At 43.8% G+C, this 20,023-nt stretch overlaps 1 pseudogene across 1 annotated transcript in view; it reads left to right on the top strand.

Moving 5' to 3' along the window:
• LOC144260308 (uncharacterized) overlaps positions 1 to 20,023 on the top strand; it is a 35,538-nt pseudogene that overhangs the window by 1,880 nt on the left and 13,635 nt on the right. The window contains exons 3-7 of the transcript XR_013345013.1: positions 4,373 to 4,436; positions 12,412 to 12,597; positions 15,389 to 15,508; positions 17,056 to 17,168; positions 19,831 to 19,882. The product of XR_013345013.1 is annotated as an uncharacterized LOC144260308 (transcript). The remainder of the gene's footprint in view (positions 1 to 4,372; positions 4,437 to 12,411; positions 12,598 to 15,388; positions 15,509 to 17,055; positions 17,169 to 19,830; positions 19,883 to 20,023) is intronic.

Here is a 20,023-nt window from a genome sequence, read left to right as displayed (position 1 = left end):
GCTTTCGTGAGCTACAGCTCACTTAATCGGATGCATACCGTGGAAACTGCAGTAGACATTATATACACACAGAGACCATGAAACAATACCCCCTCCCACCCCACTGTCCTGCTGGTAATAGCTTATCTAAAGTGATCATCAAGTTGGGCCATTTCCAGCACAAATCCAGGTTTTCTCACCCTCCGCCCCCCCCCCCCCACACAAACTCACTCTCCTGCTGGTAATAGCCCATCCAAAGTGACCACTCTCTTCACAATGTGTATGATAATCAAGGTGGGCCATTTCCCGCACAAATCCAGGTTTTCTCACCCCTTCACCCCCCTCCAAAAACCACACACACAAACTCAATCTCCTGCTGGTAATAGCTTATCCAAAGTGACCACTCTCCCTAAAATGTGCATGATAATCAAGGTGGGCCATTTCCAGCATAAATCCAGGTTTTCTCAACCCCCCCACCCCATACGCACACAAACTCACTCTCCTGCTGGTAATAGCTCATCCAAAGTGACCACTCTCCCTACAATGTGCATGGTAATCAAGGTGGGTCATTTACAGATCTAGGCTTTCTCACACCCCCCCCCCCCCCCGGGGGAACACACACACACACACATAAACTCACTCTCCTGCTGGCAATAGCTCATCCAAACTGACCACTCTCCAAGTTTAAACCCAAGTTTAACCAGAACGTCTGGGGGGAGGGGGTAGGAAAAAGCAAGGGGAAATAGGCTACCTTGCACAATGACTTAGCCACTCCCAGTCTCTAAGCCTAAATTAATAGTATCCAATTTGCAAATGAATTCCAATTCAGCAGTTTCTCGCTGGAGTCTGGATTTGAAGTTTTTTTGTTGTAAGATAGTGACCTTCATGTCGGTGATTGCGTGACCAGAGAGATTGAAGTGTTCTCCGACTGGTTTATGAATGTTATAATTCTTGACATCTGATTTGTGTCCATTTATTCTTTTACGTAGAGACTGTCCAGTTTGACCAATGTACATGGCAGAGGGGCATTGCTGGCACATGATGGCATATATCACATTGGTGGATGTGCAGGTGAACGAGCCTCTGATAGTGTGACTGATATTATTAGGCCCTGTGATGGTGTCCCCTGAATAGATATGTGGGCACAGTTGGCAATGGGCTTTGTTGCAAGGATAGGTTCCTGGGCTAGTGGTTCTGTTGTGTGGTATGTGGTTGTTGATGAGTATTTGCTTCAGGTTGCAGGGCTGTCTGTAGGCAAGATTTGTGCCCAAGATTTGTGAGAGTGTTGGGTCATCCTTCAGGATAGGTTGTAGATCCTTAATAATGCTTAATAATAAACGTATCCTTGCAACAAAGCCCGTTGCCAACTGTGCCCACATATCTATTCAGGGGACACCATCACAGGGCCTAATAACATCAGCCACGCTATCAGAGGCTCGTTCACCTGCACATCCACCAATGTGATATATGCCATCATGTGCCAGCAATGCCCCTCTGCCATTTACATTGGTCAAACTGGACAGTCTCTACGTAAAAGAATAAATGGACACAAATCAGATGTCAAGAATTATAACATTCATAAACCAGTCGGAGAACACTTCAATCTCTCTGGTCACTCAATCACCGACATGAAGGTCACTATCTTACAACAAAAAAACTTCAAATCCAGACTCCAGCGAGAAACTGCTGAATTGGAATTCATTTGCAAATTGGATACTATTAATTTAGGCTTAAATAGAGACTGGGAGTGGCTAAGTCATTGTGCAAGGTAGCCTATTTCCCCTTGCTTTTTCCTACCCGCCCCCCCAGACGTTCTGGTTAAACTTGGGTTTAAACTTGGAGAGTGGTCAGTTTGGATGAGCTATTGCCAGCAGGAGAGTGAGTTTATGTGTGTGTGTGTGTGTGTGTTCCCCCGGGGGTGGGGGGCGGGAGAAAGCCTAGATCTGTGCTGGAAATGACCCACCTTGATTACCATGCACATTGTAGGGAGAGTGGTCACTTTGGATGAGCTATTACCAGCAGGAGAGTGAGTTTGTGTGTGTGGTTTTTGGAGGGGGGTGAGGGGATGAGAGAACCTGGATTTGTGTGGGAAATGGCCCACCTTGATTATCATGCACATTGTGAAGAGAGTGGTCTCTTTGGATGGGCTACTACCAGCAGGAGAGTGAGTTTGTGTGTGGGGGGGGGTGGAGGGTGAGAAAACCTGGATTTGTGCTGGAAATGGCCCAACTTGATGATCACTTTAGATAAGCTATTACCAGCAGGACAGTGGGGTGGGAGGGGGTATTGTTTCATGGTCTCTGTGTGTATATAATGTCTACTGCAGTTTCCACGGTATGCGTCCGATGGAGTGAGCTGTAGCTCACGAAAGCTCATGCTCAAATAACTTGATTAGTCTCTAAGGTGCCACAAGTACTCCTTTTCTTTTTGCAAAAACAGACTAACACGGCTGTTACTCTGAAACCTGTCATTATGCCCAGGAGCTGACTGAGGAGATATCTGAGCCATTAGCGATTATCTTTGAAAAGTCATGGAAGATGGGAGAGATTCCAGAAGACTGGAAAAGGGCAAATATAGTTCAATCTATAAAAAGGGAAATAAAGACAACAAGGGGAATTACAGAACAGTCAGCTTAACTTCTGTACCCGGAAAGATAATGGAGCAAATAATTAAACAATCAGTTTGCAAACATCTCGAAGATAATAAGGTGATAAGTAACAGCATGGATTTGTCATAACAAATCGTGTCAAACCAACCTGATAGCTTTCTTTGACAGGTTAACAAGCCTTGTGAATAGGGGGGAAGCAGTAGACGTGGTATATCTTGACTTCAGTAAAGCTTTTGATACTGTCTCACATGACCTTCTCATAAACAAACTAGGGAAACTGTTCCCAGAGAGTACTTATCAGTGGTTCACAGTCATGCTGGAAGGGCATAACGAGTGGAGTCCCGCAGGGATCAGTTCTGGGTTTGGTTCTGTTCAATATCTTCATCAGTGATTTAGCTAATGGCATGGAGAGAACACTTATAAAGTTTGCAGATGATACCAAGCTGGGAGGGGTTGCAAGTGCTTTGAAGGATAGGATTAAAATTCAAAATGATCTGAACAAACTGGAGAAATGGTCTGAAGTAAATAGGATGAAATTCAATAAGGACAAATGCAAAGTACTCCATTTAGGAAGGAACAATCAGTTGCACACATACAAAATGGGAAATCACTGCCTAGGAAGGAGTACTGCGGAAAGGGATCGGGGGGGGGTCACAGTGGACCACAAGCTCAGTATGAATCAACAGTGTAACACTGCTGCAAAAAAAGCGAACATTCTTTTGGGATGTATTAGCAGCAGTGTTGTAAGCAAGACACAAGAAGTAATTCTTCCACTCTACTCCACACTGATTAGGCCTCAACTGAAGTATTGTGTCGAGTTCTGGGCACATTTCAGGAAGGATGTGGACAAATTGGAGAGAATCCAGAGAAGAGCAACAAAAATTATTAAAGGTCTAGAAAACATGACCTATGAGGGAAGATTGAAAATATTGGGTTTGTTTAGTTTGGAAAAAAGAAGACTGAGATGGGACATGATAACAGTTTTCAAGGATGTAAAAGGTTGTTACAAGGAGGAGGAACAAAAAATAACCTCTGAGGATATGACAAAAAGCAATGGGCTTAAATTGCAGCAAGGGAGGTTTAGGATTGGAATAAATTGTTTAGGGAGGTTGTGGAATCTCCATCATTGGAGATTTTTAAGAGCAGGTTAGATAAACACCTGTCAGGAATGGGCATAATACTTAGTCCTGCCTTGAGTGTAGGGGACTGGACTAGATGACCTCTCGAGGTCCCTTCCAGTTCTATGATTCTATGATTAATCTCAATTATCTGTTTCCCATATTGTAAGATATTTGAGTGGCTATATTGGGAGCTTCTGTGACAGTGCAAATCATCAGACAGGAGAGAGACATTAGCTACTGTGCAGTGCTAGTCTCCCAACAGCATGTGTTATGTCCTGTCCAACAGGAAAGGTCCATCGACACCAGACGGATTAATGTGGGACAATAAAGAGGACAAAAGAAATTTGTTGTTTTGCTCTCCCACCCCTCCAATCACCCAAGTGGATTCCTCCCATTAGCTGAGCCTGCAGTTCAGAGCACAAAGGATGAGAAGAATAAAAACACCTACAAGACGGAACTTGTATCTCTACTTGGACTTTGCAGGGCAGGGTTACTAGGCAGAAGTGGGAGCCTGGGTTAGCCCTAAAGGTCATCTAGAGCTTGCTTATTAAAGAAGCTTCTATTACTTTTTGAAACTTAAGATTGTAATTCATTTGTACATATATGTTTACCTGCTTTAACGTTGTAAATAACTCTCATTTCCTTTTCCTATTTAATAAAATAGTTTATTATAGGACTGGCAACACGTGCTGTCTTTGGTGTCAGATCTAAGGTGCAATTGACCTAGGGTAAGTCCTTTGGGATTGGGAGTAACCTGAATATTGCTGTGATTCTTGGTGTAAGGGACCATCTATCATCTGGGTGGTGAGACAGAGTAACTAAGGGTACTGCCTGTGACTCCATGTTTAGGCTGTTATAGTACCCACGGAGTTTACACTTGATAATTGGTGGGTAAAATCTAAATATAGATCTCAAAACCAATTTGGGCTTTGTTTCCTGGGTCTTAACAGTCTGCCCCGAGGTTGATACTCACGCTTATGAGTCACTGCAGGCAGCTTTATAGAATGAAAGGCTGGTTTTCAGCTCTAGCTGGAATCTTCACTACATTACTCCATAATGAACTAGTCTGCCAGGGATGTCTGTCACAACAAAATGGTTCCCGTGGCATTGGAATATCATTGTGATTAAGAACGCAAATGTTCATGAAGAGAGGTCAGAAAACATGCAGTTGAGAGTATTGCTGTTGCTCATCTGCTTTCTCTCTTTCCTTACCTCTCTAGATCTCAACAAGTTTTGTCCCTCACACACCTTTGTCTTCTAGTGGGCTGTCATGATGGTATGACAGGCAAAAAGCTTGGCTTGTACAGTGGCTTTTAGTTTAAACAGAAATTGTATTTGTGTTAATTCTTTGCTTTTTGCTAGGGATTGCAATATTGGAAACAAGTATATGAGCATATAAGCATAAAAGGGCTGGGAGAAAGAAACAGAACACTAACAATACAAATTCCATCTCTGATTATTATTTGATCTTCAATCTCTATCCCTCCCCTTTTCTTCTTGGGCATCTTTTTCAGCAGAATGCTCGCACCTCTCAAGGTTCACCAGCTTCCCTTCTTTCTTCAGCAAGGAGTAGATCGGAGGTTCTCAAACTGGGGATCATGACCCCTCAGGGGGTTGCAAAGTTATTACGTGGGGGGTCATGAACTGTCAGCCTCCACCCCCAAACCCCGTTTCACCTCCAGCATCTATAATAGTTAAATATAAAAAAAGTGTTTTTAATTTATAAGGGGGGGTCACACTCAGATGCTTGCTGTGTGAAAGGGGTCACCAGTACAAAAGTTTGAGACCCATAGGGGTAGATGTTATTTAGTCACCCATGGTCCAGGCTGGGATTTAGCTGGTACAGGCTGGTTCAGCATACCAGTCTGTTTGGGGCTGCCTTTCTATTCTGCAGAATTTAAGCTGTCATTAAAAAAAAAAAAAGTAAATCTCTACCTGTTATGGTTGCTGAGATACACTTGATTCATGTTCTCAAATCTAATTGATTCGATATCTGCCTGCTTTTTCAGAGCCTTTACCAATAATTCAGAAGGATGTAATCTGCCCTCTGTATCTTAATAGGCACTAACTCTGATACCAATTGATGACAATGTTGGCATTTAAAATATTGTAAGAGGCTTCCTTTTCCCCACTGGCTGGGTTTCAGGTGGGTGTGGTTTGAGAGAGTAGCTGTGGGACTGGGAAATTGGAACAAAGTATTCTTGTGGGTGGTTCTGCTGGTCAGTAGTTCTAGGGGTAGTAAACACTGCTGTGTTAGGGCTTTGACAGTATTCAAGTTTGTTGGATTTTTAGATAAGGTGGTCTCAGTTAATTCCTTTGGGTACTCATGATGTTACAGTATTAACTATTCCACTGGTCATCAAAACAGCTAGGGATGGAGATAAAGGATTATAATATGAAGATCTGCACACTCTATTGTGAGTGCCAGGAACTCATTTCGTCACCTCAAGAGAGTGGGCTTAGGAGAATACCGCCACTTTTTCCCACCCCCTAATCAAGACAGAGCCAAATTGAAAGACCCTAGCAGAGCCCAGCAGGATATCAGTGGAGTGTGCCTCACTGGGTGTCTGACTACACACCCCCTCTCCGCAAAAAAAGACAGAAGCCCAGTGGAGTATACGAACCTCCCTTAGGTGAAGCCAAGCCCAAGAAGACCAGAGACCATGTATGGTCATATTTTCAAACTACTTTGCGTGGCATCTCATGTAAGTGGATCCTATTCTATGGTGGATCTTGGAAGAGTACCACCATCTCTTCTTCACCCCCAAATCTGACCTCCTGCCCATTACAACTGCTGAATTTTTTAGGGTCCTTTCTCATGGCTTCTGCTTAACTGCTTAACACATGATGTTTAGCCTTCTATCTTTATTAGCTGAAACATGCAGGAAAACTGCAAGTTACAAAACCTGGTTAAATCCTTTGTTCATATCATTTAAAATATTAACAGGGTTCATAAAGAAGTGAAAAACAAAGATAATCCCAGAGAGTGGGAATCAATTTATAAATCAAAGGAAAAAAGAGAAAATAATGGAGGCCAATTTTTCTCAGATTTCCCAGCCTTTTATCTGAACTTCAACATATGGTCTAGGTACAAGATCAGCAAAACGAATTTGCATCTTACAACAGAAAATGCTTTTTCTAACAAACACTTGCTTGACATATAGAATCATAGAATATCAGGGTTGGAAAAGACCTCAGGAGGTCATCTAGTCCAACCCCCTGCTCAAAGCAGAACCAACACCAACTAAATCATCCCAGCCAGGGCTTTGTCAAGCCAAGTCTTAAAAACCTCTAAGGATGGAAATTCCACCACATCCCTAGGTAACCCATTCCAGTGCTTCACTACCCTTCTAGTGAAATAGTTTTTCCTAATATCCAACCTAGACCTCCCGCACTGCAACTTGAGACCATTGCTCCTTGTTCTGTCATCTGCCACCAATGGGAACAGCCAAGCTCCATCCTCTTTGGAATCTCACTTCAGGTAGTTGAAGGCTGCTATCAAATTCTGCCTCACTCTTCTCTTCTGCAGACTAAATAACCCTCAGCCTCTCCTCATAAGTCATGTGCCTCAGCCCCCTAATCATTTTCATTGTCCTCCACTGGACTCTCTCCAATTTGTCCACATCCTTTCTGTAGTGGGGGGCCCAAAACTGGACACAGTACTCCAGATGTGGCCTCACCAGTGCTGAATAGAGGGGAATAATCACTTCCCCTGATCTGCTGGCAATGCTCCTACTAATGCAGCCCAATATGCTGTTAGCCTTCTTGGCAACAAGGGGACACTGTTGACTCATATCCAGCTTCTCCTTCACTGTAATCCCCAGGTCCTTTCTGCAGAACTGCTGCTTAGCCAGTCGGTCCCCAGCCCGTAGCAGTGCATAGGATTCTTCCGTCCTAAGTGAATGACTCTGCACTTGTCCTTGCTGAACCTCATCAGATTTCTTTTGGCCCAATCCTTCAATTTGTCAAGGTCACTCTGGACCCTATCCCTAGCCTCCAGCATATCTATCTCTCCCCCCAGTTTAGTGTCATCCACGGATTTGCTGATGGTGCAATCCACCCCATCATCCAGATAATTCATGAAGATGTTGAACAGAACCAGCCCCAGGACCAACCCCTGGGGCACACCACTTGATACCGGCTGCCAACTAGACATCGAGCCATTGATCACTACCCGTTGAGCCCGACGATCTAGCCAGCTTTCTATCTATCTTATAGTACTTTCATCCAATCCATACTTTTTTAACTTGCTGACAAGAATACTGTGGGAGACCATATCAAAAGCTTTGCTAACGTTAAGATATATCATGTCCACTGCTTTCCCCATATCCACAGAGCCAGTTATCTCATCATAGAAGGCAATCAGGTTGGTCAGGCATAACTTGCCCTGGGTGAATCCATGTTGACGGTTCCTGATCACCTACCTCTTCTCCAAGTGCTTCAAAATGGATTCCTTGAGGACCTGCTCTATGTTATATCCAGGGACTGAGATGAGGCTGACCAGTCTGTAGTTTCCTGGATTCTCTTTCTTCCCTTTTTTAAAGATGGGCACTATATTTGCCTTTTTTCATTCATTCGGGACCTCCCCCGATCACCACAGTTTTCAGAGATAATGGCTCTGCAATCACATCATCCAACTCTCTCAGCACCCTTGGATGCATTAGATCCAGTCCCTTGGACTTGTGTATGTCCAGCTTTTCTAAATAGCCCTTAACGTGTTCTTTCACCACTGAGGGCTGCTCACCTCCTTCCCATACTGAGCTGTCTAGTGTAGCAGTTTGGGAGCTGCCCTTGTCTGTGAAGACTGCGGCAAAAAAATGTTTTAAATGGCTTCATTTAATTGCAACAGGTTCTTGTCATAGCCTGAAAATCCTCCCTCTCTAGTCCAACATCTTTAGGAGTCCCTTTCTCTTCCTGGACCATCCGTATTTGTTTGATTGTGGCCATTAAACCCCAGTAGTCATTTTGGGGGCTACTTGAAAAGATCACTGTGTTCAGCACAAAAAAAGCTGTGACTCTCTTTTAGGTACAAGTCTGATATTGTGAGGATAGTGAAACCTAGTCCTGCTTTCTCTGTTAACATAACGTGGATAACAAAAGGAACGTATAATGCGCTAGCTAGTGTGCATGTTTATGCCACCCATTCTGCAACATGGAAAGTCAGAACTGTTCAAAACTGTGATAGTCTCCCTCTAGTGGCTGGTCACTCAAAAGCAGGAGCCAAAACATGAAGTCTACCTTATCATGATGAGTGAAGACAATAGTCTAAAAAATGTTAGTAGTTACTTGTCTGTAATATTAAAAGAAAAATTGTCTTTATTCAGAAAGTCTCATATTTTTCTATAGAGGGTTTATTGGTGAGCCTTAATACACATTAATACTACTACAGCTAAGTAGTGGAGTGTCTTTGTTTTCTCCTTCGAGTGATTCTGCACATATACTGTAGGCGTATATGCGTATACTGTAGTGCTCCCAATGAACTCATAACAGACTTTTGCCAGCAGAATTGCTCGGCCGCACATGCACCCCTACTCTCCTCATGCATTGAGACGAGGCCATGAAAGGGGTATGTCTGGTGCCTCCTTCTCAGTTCCTTCTGGCTTCCCATGACAAAAGCCAGAGCTGTCCATAGCTGTTTGCTTCAGTTATCCAGTGTTTTCTAGAAAGCTTTGTCAATATAGTATCTAGAGCAGAACTCACAGACAGGCACTCTAAGTGCCCTGTTACTAAGATCTCCGGCAGTACTGACGGATCCTGCAGCTTCTTAGCCTTACCCCCCAGCTTTTGGGGGACCTTCGGTATCAGTTCCGTGAGATCTGTTCGTGACATCTTACCTGACCTGGTGTGGCTTAGGGAGGGATCGTGTCTCTTATGAGCAGCCCTCTGCAGGAATCTGCTCTTGTGCCCATGTGAGTGTGTCTTATTCTCGAGGTGAGGCTTGTCCTTAGGCTTCTGTGGCTCATGCTCAGAGGGGCACTGCCTGTCTGTGGAGGCCACTGTACAGGGCTGACTCCTTGGCCAGAATCAGAGTGTGCTGGGGTGTCATTTCCTCTTCCATCAAGAACTTGCGGAGACGGAGCTCATGGGCCTCTCTGGTTCTAGGGGGAAAAGGACTTACACTTCACTGAGATGTGTTCTTCTCCCAGACAGTATTTGAGAGCTCCTTGTAACACTACATCTTGAGGCAGTGCCTCTAACAGTGATTTGGGGGTGACAAAAGAGACGTCAGTCAGGGCGTTTTCCTCCCCCAGCTCATAACTCCCTTACTGTGGATTTGTCAGGTAAAGCCCAGGACACCCGAGTGAGCTCACCCAGATGGTACTCTGCTGAGAAGTAGAACTGTTGTAGCTGATCAACCCAACTATGAATCTGAAGGGGTCAATGCCCTGACCCAAACGGTGTCACACTGTGGTTAACACCTGGTGGACAGTGTGTAATGTGAAACTGTGGCCATACAAATAAGGATGCCAACTTTCAATGTCCATATGCATGCTAGGGCTTCCTCCTCTCCAGCTGAGTATTTCTGCTCAGCTGAGGAGAGAGCTTGGGAGGCAAATGCCACTAGGTGTTCGACCTCCTGGTGGATCTAGAAGAGCATAGCACCGAGAGCTAAAGCTGTGGCATCACACATAACTAGGGCCTTACCAAATTCGCCATCCATTTTGGTCAATTTTATGGCCATAGAATTTTAAAAATTGTAAATTTCATTATTTCAGATATTAAAATCTGAAATTTCACAGTGTTGTAACTGTAGGGGTCCTGACCCCTACAGAACTTCTTTCTTTTTTACAACAACAAGATTTGACACCCACAGAGAAGAGTCAATTGCTTCTATAATGTCCTCCTTGAGCAATAGAGAAACCTCTGTGGCTACAGTGAGTTCTGCAGAATGTTGTATAATTGGGATGAACAGGGGATTCACCCATGGACGAAGTCAGAGGTATGGCAACAGAGAGACCAGAGGAGACCTTATGGAGTACGTCTCTCCAATCATTCCCCACAAGGTGGATTTCTGTTTAGGTGCACAACACATCTTGAAGAACAACAGTTACTGTAGGTAGGTAAGTTACTGTAGGTAAGCCATTTTTTCCTGCAGGTCCTGAATTTTATCCTCAGTGCCACACCTGTAGAACCCAAACCTCCAAATAAAACAGAAGGGGTTGATCTAGCACTAATCCTTGAGTGCAGGGTTTGCCTGGCCCTATTCTATCTTCTAAATGGAGTGGAGTATTAAAACTTGTCTGATGGAGATATGTTACTCCTTTTTGTTTTTATTCCTTTTGAAGAGGGTATTAGGAATTAGCTCTATAAATAAGCTGTGAACAGACGTGTTAGATTTGTGTGTTTAATACTTTAAAGTCCAGTGCCTGGAACAGATCCAGCCTGAGAATGTTGGCTCCAGAACTGGCCACATAAAGTGGGAACATTCCCTTTTCTCATTGATGATACATCACGGGGAGATCCACCATCCTCAACAAAGTGATTTTCACATTGCCATATCTGGATAGTGTGGACTGTGCTGGCCACAAGGTGAAACAGGCGAAATATCTATAGTACATGGGTGTACGTGGGTGTAGTTTACTAGTGACACTCATGTCCAGTGTCCACCAGCAGCAGTATCTCCACACCTGCTAAATGGCAAGGGCAAATTTTAAAACTCTCTCAGGCCCGTGTAACCAAGTGGATCCCCTCAGGGATGGTATCTTCCTCCATCTCTTGGTCATCCATATAAGTGACGGCTGGGGCAGAGCGACACCATCTGGCAAAATGGTTACGTTTTCCACATCGGCAGCACATTTGTCCCTCAGCTGGACACTCCCGGAGCCCCTGACAGTGCTGGGCTCGGCAACACTTGCTGCAGCAAGGAGCCGTGTCAGCACTCTGCTCCTGCGTCCGCCAATGATTAGAGCAATTCTCCTCATTCACCCACACGGTTACCTGACCCTCTGTCAATATGCTGTACCAGGGTGGCTTCAGTGATGTATGGTGTGAATGAGGATCCTGAAGAAGAACCTGGAGAGGTCTGGGTCTGGGAAAGGGTCTAAACCTCTTGAGTTGCAAATACAAATTGACAGCCAATCTCCACCACCCTGTACTGTCAGGGAATCTGGTCCATTAGGAGGCAATCCTGCAAATGTGGGGATGGAATCTTCTCCATAAATTGATCCTGAATCATCTGATCAGTTAGGGGTGCAAATTTGCACAGATCTGCCAGTTCCCGGAGGCTGGCTGCAAATTGCTGGACTGACTCCCCAGGGAGTTACCTTGCTGCTGAAACTTAATGCGTTCGACCATTGCATTGGGTGTAGGTGAAAGTGGGCTGCTAGTGCCCTCTCACTGCCTCCTGATACAATATGTTCGTCTCCAGAGTGGAGAAAATCCAAAAGCCTTCGGCACCTGGAATAGAAGTGCGTGCTGGTGAGCTTCAGGCGCCACTTCCAGACCATCTGCCTTCAAGTACATATCTAATGCTACAGTTCACCTGGTCCATGGCAAGCATGGGTCTCCTGGTAGCACCAGGAATGGGGTAGGTGTGGTCACAGAGACTGGGAATTGCCTGGTAGCCGGGGCCACCCCTGGGTCCCACATCTTGTTGCCAAGTTATTGGAATACCACAGTGAAGACTACTCAGGTTTAAATGCAAACAAGAACTAACTTTTTTTCCAGGAGTCTTATGGGCAGCCCCTCTCTATGTTTCTTCAGGTCCACCTGGGGCTCCTCATCCTCCAGGCTCCACTTCCTGGTTTCTTAAAGGAGCCACATCCCATAAGCAGCCATTCCCAACTACTACACTGGCGAAAGTCTCCAACTCAAGTGCATTGGGAGCACATATACCTGCCATGGATGTATAGGTGCACAACACATCTTGAAGAACAACAGTTACTGTAGGTAGGTAAGTTACTGTAGGTAAGCCATTTTTTCCTGCAGGTCCTGAATTTTATCCTCAGTGCCACACCTGTAGAACCCAAACCTCCAAATAAAACAGAAGGGGTTGATCTAGCACTAATCCTTGAGTGCAGGGTTTGCCAGGCCCTATTCTATCTTCTAAATGGAGTGGAGTATTAAAACTTGTCTGATGGAGATATGTTACTCCTTTTTGTTTTTATTCCTTTTGAAGAGGGTATTAGGAATTAGCTCTATAAATAAGCTGTGAACAGACGTGTTAGATTTGTCTATTATCCAGGTTGCCTTGGGAGAGAGAAAGTTTTGTGCACCGAACATGAGAAACTGTACAGCTGTTGGCTTGCGTATTGTTTACGTGTTGATGCTAGCCAATAATGCTCGTCTTGCCTCATCAAAAATGTACAGTCTTAAAAGTAATGGCATTCTAGTTCGTAGAAATGAGAACTGCTGGAGAAGCTCCAAGACCCAGGCAGAGAGTAGACAGAGCAGATAAATTGTAAATCGAGCGTAGGGATATGGCATATACCTTACCGGGATTCATTTTATACTAATGCTCAAATTGGAAGAGCAGTGATGCTAGTCCCCTCACAAGGGATGGTAAATTCCAATTTATTTCATTTTTCATCCACTAATGTTTAGAAGCTGGGGAATATTGTACCCACCCATCCCTCCTGAATTACCACTGATATGTACATGAATCCAGCCTCTTGTGGGCTATGTAGCTGTAACAGTGCTTCTTGTAATGAATCTTAGATGTCACCTGATTATTATTAGTTGCATCAGTCCTGCTAGATGTATGCCCTGTTTAGTCAGTCAGTGTTTACAACCAGCCACTTTCTGACAGAATAGTGCTAAACTAGACTTCAATGGAGGTGCACTGATTTACTCTCTAGCTGAGAGTCCAGCCTTCAGCATAAAACTCTGAGGCAAAATGAGTATTTAAAAGAGAAGCACTGTATCAGTTGTTTTCAAATAACTCAGTCATTCTGCTCTGACTGCAAGGCAGACATTTCCTAAGGAAATGCAATGTCTGGTGAACTACACAAAAGCTATGGAAAAAGGCATTGAAGCCAAGCATGCAGAAGCATAGAAAAGTGTCATAGAAGAGTTTTAACGGGGCCATGCATAGAATTATAGAGGTGTGTGCGTCCTAGAGTAGGCCATGGAGATGGATTCTCTGGAACCCAGTTAGATTTATATTGGCCTCCTAGAAATTAGGGCAGTAAGTGAGCAATTAAAAGTGATTTGCACACACCCAGCAACTTTGTATAAATGGTAATTCATTAAAACAGGCCTTTATGAGGGACTTGCTCTTAGACAACAGGAAGGTGGTTGGCCATTCCTCTACTGCTATTTTAAACTTCACAAGTGAAAATGGGACTCCCCGGGGTGAAACGTATGGGTGTAAAAAGGAACATGTCACAAATGAGTTAAATTGTTGAACACCAAGTAATTTTATCCTGCTAAAATTATAATCTAGAGAAAAAAATTCAGGTAGACCAAATTATGAATAAGCTTTTTATGATAAAAATTTAAGGATGTGCTCCCGCATTGAGCACACAAAGGTTCTTACCATGGCTTAGGAGACACCATGCCTTACAGCCACATTCCCAAGCATCTGGCTCAAAATGTGTTGCTGGAGTCATAATGTAATAAGAGTAACTTTTAATTTTATATTAATGCATGTTTGATGACTCTATAAAATGCATTATTGCAAAATTAAAAAGGCATTGAACTACACAAAATATATTAGAAGAAAAACCCTAGGAATTTGAAAACTTATATTTAAAGCTTTACATATAAGTATCTGATCCCATGTAGACTTTTGGGGCCAGATTCTTTGATTCAACATGGTCACCTTGTACACTCCCAGCAGAGAATTCACTCTATGTAGGGGGAATCTCCTCAGAGTATGCCAGATCAGGATTGTGACCTGTTGGGGGAGGAGGGGAAGGGGGAGAAAAAACATAGCGGAGCTGAGGTCTTTCATGCCCAGTCCTATGCTGGCATAAAGAGAATTTATGACAGGCTGGACAGCCCTGAATCAGGGAGCCACAACTGGCACCTTCTGGCTGCCACTCTCAGCTCACATCATTAAGCTTCAGGTAGTAGATTCTACTACACCTACCTTTCTATTAGCAGGTTAAAAATGAAGTGAATGATGGTTCCTGCTCCAAACCGCTTTCCATAGGCAGAAAGTTCCACGTGTATCAGCAGTAGGTGATTAAGGCTGTGATCCTGCAAGTGGATCTGGGTGGGCAGATCTCAGTACTCACATAGATCCAGTTGCAGGATCAGGGACTTAGTTCTCTGGATACAAACCTCATCATGTGATATTGATATCAGGCTTAGAACCAGCTTCCTCTCCCAATTATTTTCCTTTTACTAACTTCAAAGACTTATTTTCTCTCTCTCCTATATGTGAATGTTCTGTGGGATTAGTTCTGGTCCTCAACAGCAAAAAAGCTTGCCATGGATACAAACTAACCTGTGCTGCGAAGGGTGGACATTGACTGTGCAATTATTTAACTTTCATTTCTAACAGAGCACTCTAATGACTTTTTGACAGCTCATGAGTAATAGTCAATGCTGTGAACATAGTACTCCTGAAGAGAGATTTCCCCAGCACTTAGCCCTCCCCTCAAGTAGGCTGGCCTCAGGAATGTGGATGCTGATTATGCTTGTTATTATAAACAATTTAGAAAGAGCTGAGTTCAACCAGTCATTGCACAGAGTCCATAGAAACAATCCAGTGAGGCTGTGATCTGTCTTGCAGTCCAGGCAAGGAGAGAAAGCCAGCATGACTTCCCTCCTGCAGGATAAACTTCAGGAGATCCACAGTCAGGCTCCTTCTCCCAGCAAAGACTTCCATCACTTTACCATCACCAAACCAGAGGTAAAAAGTGTTCATTGACTTTCAATTAGCATTGTAAAAAAATCAACAGCTCATAACTGTGTTTCTCAAAACGTTACACTTTGTATTCAAAGCATATATAGTGTCACACAATGTTTCCAACATTTTTTTGCTTCACAGTAATGTCAGAAGATGTCGTTTGTAGAATAAGTTTAGTCCTATAATTTGTATTGACTGATCTTTAATGCTTTGCTAAAGAAGATGCTTAAAACAAAGCGAATTTGAATTTCTTTTTCAAACTTGCAGTACATTATCTGACATTCACTGTGCTGTTGGTAGTGATACTTTCACTCCTTGCTTTGTTAGTTTTGATAGTTCAATAGCAACCTAATATTCCATCATCATAGCAATACATGCAAAAAACTGTCTTAATATGACAGTAAGCTTGCAGAGTTAAAATCAGTTATCCAAGAAATGAAAAAGCTAGGTTCCAGCAGCAGTGAAAACTTGGCTGGTTTTCACATGTTTTATGCCTTGTAGTATATGGATAATTTTTTCAAAAGCATCTATTACTTAGGAGTCTAAGTCCTAGTCTCAAAAGTGACTTAGGCAGCACAGCTGAACTCTTATACAAAGTCAATAGGACTTCATCTTCTAAATGCCTAAGTCATTTTTCAAAGTGTAACTTAGGCACATTTGAAAATTTTATCCTATATTTTGAAAATGTCTAATCCAATGGTTCTCATCCTTTTCCATTCTGGGATGCCAGGCATATGCGCCGAATTTCTCATGTGCCAGGAGGTGCTCCCCCTGGCTCCGCCCCAGGTCCTAACTGATCTCCATCCCTTCCCCCAGGGCCCCACCCCCACCCTGCCTCTTCCTGCCTCAGTTCTGCCTCTGCCCCGCCTCTTCCCGCTCCCTCCCCTGAGTGTGCCAGGCCCTCGCTCCTCCCTCCGGCACCTCCTGCATGCTGCGGAACAGCTGAATTCAGCTGGTGGGAGGCGCTGAGGAGATAGGAAGGCACTGATATGGGGTTGCTGGTGGGTGCTTAGCAACCCCCATTTTTTCCCATGGGTGTCCTAGGTTCCTTTCCCTTTGTTTTCATGTATGGTATAAGAGTTGTGCTTAACAAATCTGTCATAATTGAGAAAAATAATGTTAATAAAGAGACAAACAAGTGCAAGACTGTATGTGATGTTGACTCAAGTTTTTTAGGCTAGCGAATTTAAAACAGAGAAACAAAATCCTGTAGATTATTTCAGAGAGGCTGTGTGGTTTTGTTTTACACCAACTTACAAATGAGCGTGTTTAATTGATGCATACATCTGCAGTTTTATGACCCCCAAAAGCAGTATTGGAAGAGTGATATGCTGTACAATTGTTTTTGTAAGCACTGATAAAAAGCTTCTTTGTGATTCTAGTCCTAAATTTGTATCTTTTCTTAAGAGATTACGAATGGGTTGTACAGTGTGAGATCAAAGTCCTCAGCCTCTGCATAGCTGTTTTTTGTTTGAATTTATTTTTGGCTAAATTTAATTGAATTTAGTCCCTGTATCCACACTCATTCTTCTTGGTGCTGGCTGTTGTAGGTGATCTGGAGGTCATGGAGGATTTCCTTTCAGCCTAATCAAGAAAAGATTTTCCCAAAGGAAGTGAGAAAACCCCACAGCGATATTTTGCTGAATGAACAGTTACACAGCAAGTATTGAGTCAGCAAACACAGAACAAACAGTATGACTAATGTTGTCTCTCTCCTCTGTGATATATATATGTCCTAATACCACTGCTGGTTTTGGGATATATGCTGTCGTAGTGTATGCACTCTCCATCCCCATTTTGGGGTGGGTCGTGGGGGCACCGTGGTTACAGTCTACCAGATTATCCTCATGCTTAAGAGAGCATGGTTTACAGGTTAAAATCAATATGGCAACTCTTGAGTTCGGTGCTGTGTGGCCTAATGGCCAGAGTCAATATGGCTGCCCTCAGGCACAAGGCAGTACGGCCTAATGGCCAGAGTCAATATGGCTGCCCTTGGGATCAGGGCTGCAGGGCTTAATGGCTGCAGTCAGGGGCCACCACATAGGGGGGGTGAAAGCTGGGGTAGGGGGACCTGGGCCCTCCCGGCTCCACCAGCTCCCAGTCCAGGGCCCTGTCAATGGCAAGTATGGTCACCACCCAGTAAGTGGGGCTCCTACTGCAACACTCTGACCTTCCTTGGGTGGGAAATACCAGTCACACCTCCTCCCTGGTCAACTTCCTACTGTGTCTCCTGAAGCCGGGGTCTGTACTCCATCAGGGTCTCCGAGCTCCTTGGTGCAGGTAGCTCCCCAGGATTCCAACTCTGGTTGGCCGGCCGTAGGCCACAAGTCTCCAGTCTGGTCCTCGAGATCACTGGTTCCTGCAGTCAGGTGCTGAAGTGATTCCTGGGCTGGAGCCTCCACCAAGTGTCCTCCCTCCTTGGCAGTCAGCCTAGAATGAGCTGGTCTGCTCCCTTTTATACTGAGCCAGCAATTGGAGAATACCCAGCAGGGTCTGAGGGGTGGGACTTCCGCCGCCCATAATGTGGGGTTAACCCTTTCTTGTATAGTGCGGGGTATGCACACCCTGTCACATATACCCTTCTTTTTACCTGGTTAAAAACTTTATCCTCAAATCCACAACTCATTCCTGAAATCATTTTATACTATTTCATAGATTCCAATCTATGGAATAGCTATCATGTGTTTGTCTCTTCTCCCCCTCAACAATGCCCGTAATGTGGGGTTAACCCTTTCTTGTATAGTGCGGGGTATGCACACCCTGTCACATATACCCTTCTTTTTACCTGGTTAAAAACTTTATCCTCAAATCCACAACTCATTCCTGAAATCATTTTATACTATTTCATAGATTCCAATCTATGGAATAGCTATCATGTGTTTGTCTCTTCTCCCCCTCAACAATGTCCATTATATAGAAGATCCTTGGACATAATTTGCAGACCAGGATTTATCCTTCGTGCCCATGTAGAAGCAATACAATTATCTATATCAACAAATTAGTTTTTTTCTCATAGTGAGACACTTGACAGTAACAAAGATAAAGTAGTGGTGTGCAATATAGTCACTGCATAGGACTATTTTCATTTATTTCAATCCCTTTTGGGATCAGTCAGTTATTTTAGAATTTTCTGTTTGTTTTTGTTACATGGTGATGGTTGTAATGAACAGGGCAATAAACATGTAACCCCATATGGTACAGTAGCTATGGAGAAATCTATTAATCCTTGTAAGCGTCTTAAACACACATTGAAAACCCTTATGCCTTTTGTGACAAATGTGATACTTACATTTCAAAGTGTTTTCTTCTGAGGTAGCTGGTGTTTATATAAGGAACTGACAAGCTTTCAGTATGCAATGGTCTACAGCATTTTTATTGCAGCATGGTGTTCTAAGACAAGGAAATGGCCTGTGTTCATTCTGCTGAAGAAAACGCTACATCTTTCATTTGACATGCCTGGGCCTTTATTATTCCACTTTTAAGTATTATGGAAGCTCGCCCTAGTGCTAAATTATCTTTCCTGGGTTGGTAGTTAATATTATTTTAGTGAATTATCTTTAATTGAAATTTTGCTGGGGGTAGAACACTCAGTTCTGAAAGAAATTATATTACTGTCAATAAAGGGAGTTTAGCATCTTTTATTAGCAACTGTGATCTCTTTACATCTTGCCCAAGTTGTAGCTACAATGCAGTAATCAGTCCTTGCCGATACCTCCCCATTTTGTATCACATGAGTTCTCTTCTAGGCCTTTTTAGTGGCAGCAGATAATCCCTTCTTCATCAGCAGTGGGGTGACTTCCATTTGGTTTTGACCAGTGAGAGTTGATTTGTCTTCAGTATCACTAGCTTTACATATGTATTTTAAAAGTTCATTACACGTGTGTGACATTTTGGGGAACACCCTGGCTGGGGTTCTGTCACCACCTGACTTGTAACTTTGGGTGCCTTAATGCTATGGCTCTGAGTTCTGACACCAGTAGCCAGCCTACATGAATAAAGTGTCTCAGCCCTGGCTTCTAGCAGCCTAGTTACTCCGTGCATGGTAACCTCAACAACTTGCTCCAGTTCAGAGTTCCCCAAATCCATCTCCCCAAGTTCTTCACTATCAGACACCTGGGCTTTTCTGCTCTGGCTTGTCGCTCCCAAAGGCGTGAAACCTGCCCCCAGTCATCAGTTCTCTTTGGAACACATTGGAAGCCCAGTTATCAGTTCTCTGTGGGGCTCAGTTTGCTCATCAGACACCTGGTTGGTGTAAAAATAAGCAAAATGTTTATTTAGTAGAAAAATCATAGTTCAAGTGATTGCCCACGTCCATTTCTCTATAGGTGCGTGTGTGCGCTTCAGTGCACAGTTGTCAAGAGAGGTTTTCCCTTAGCGGTACCTGGTGCGGGCGGCATGAGCACCTTCTGCTGCCTTGCGCACTGCACACAGGCATAAAGGGTGGAGCCACCCACCCTGACCCCCTTCAGTTCCTTCCTACTGCTTGTGATGGTTGTCGAAGCTTCCATCCTTGCCTCT

This window comes from Eretmochelys imbricata, chromosome 1, assembly GCF_965152235.1.
Source record: "Eretmochelys imbricata isolate rEreImb1 chromosome 1, rEreImb1.hap1, whole genome shotgun sequence".
Taxonomy (NCBI): Eukaryota; Metazoa; Chordata; order Testudines; family Cheloniidae; genus Eretmochelys; species Eretmochelys imbricata.
This window is presented reverse-complemented; position numbering and strand designations above follow the sequence as displayed.